Here is a 905-nt window from a genome sequence, read left to right as displayed (position 1 = left end):
GAAAAACCATTAAGGGGTGCATTCCACTAAGCATTTACGGCGCCTCTTTTGGGTGTTCCACATAGCAACTACGATCGTTCTGATCGACGATCCTCGTCAAGAGATGGGTCGATGTGAGCGTTGAAAGAATTAGCGGTATTTTCAAAATTAAGGCAACGCAGATTGCAACCATGAAAATCTATCTCAAAAATTGATGTGGTATGGGATATTATAAGTAATTTTGAAGTACTCCGCGCACTACCAAATATTTTATTATCATCGCAGAAGATATTTTGATCAGTGTAAATTAGCTGAACACTCCACTAAAAAATTCAATAACTTACAAATTATAACATAATATCTTAAAGCTTTCGCTTTATTTTTTCTGCTTTGTCATTTCTTAAAGATTGATCTCAACGCTCAAAACGTCTCGGAATCCATTCCACTTGGGTTTACGACTAACGCTCTGGACTAAGTGGAACGGGAAAGATCGTAGTTGGGAACGTAATTGCCGTGGGTGCTTAGTGGAATGTACTCTAAGGCAATATAAGAAAATAGCTGATCTACGTCAAACTGGTGGCCGTGGGGTAAATCATGGATTTTTTCGTATATACGCTTGTAAGCTTTTCTTGTTTTTTTCCGATAGTCAGAATTATTTTATGTTGTGGAAAGAAGTCCATAGATAATTTTTTTAGGCAGCCTGCAATTATTTACAAAATTTAGGACATTTTGCATTTGTTTTGTATCTAAATTACTGGAGATTTTTAGACATTAATTTCCATTGTGGCATTCAAGTTTATCTTAAATGAGTAAGTGATAACCCAGTGGCAGCTGAAAGGTACAAGGACAAAGTTAAAGGTTTTGGTAGAGCTCACTTCTTTTCATTAGATGAGCTTTAGTCAGAATCCTGCTCATTTTCTACAGGT

The sequence above is a fragment of the Diorhabda sublineata genome, chromosome 2, assembly GCF_026230105.1.
Source record: "Diorhabda sublineata isolate icDioSubl1.1 chromosome 2, icDioSubl1.1, whole genome shotgun sequence".
In the NCBI taxonomy this organism is placed as follows: domain Eukaryota; kingdom Metazoa; phylum Arthropoda; class Insecta; order Coleoptera; family Chrysomelidae; genus Diorhabda; species Diorhabda sublineata.
Note: the sequence above shows the minus strand (reverse complement) of the source record.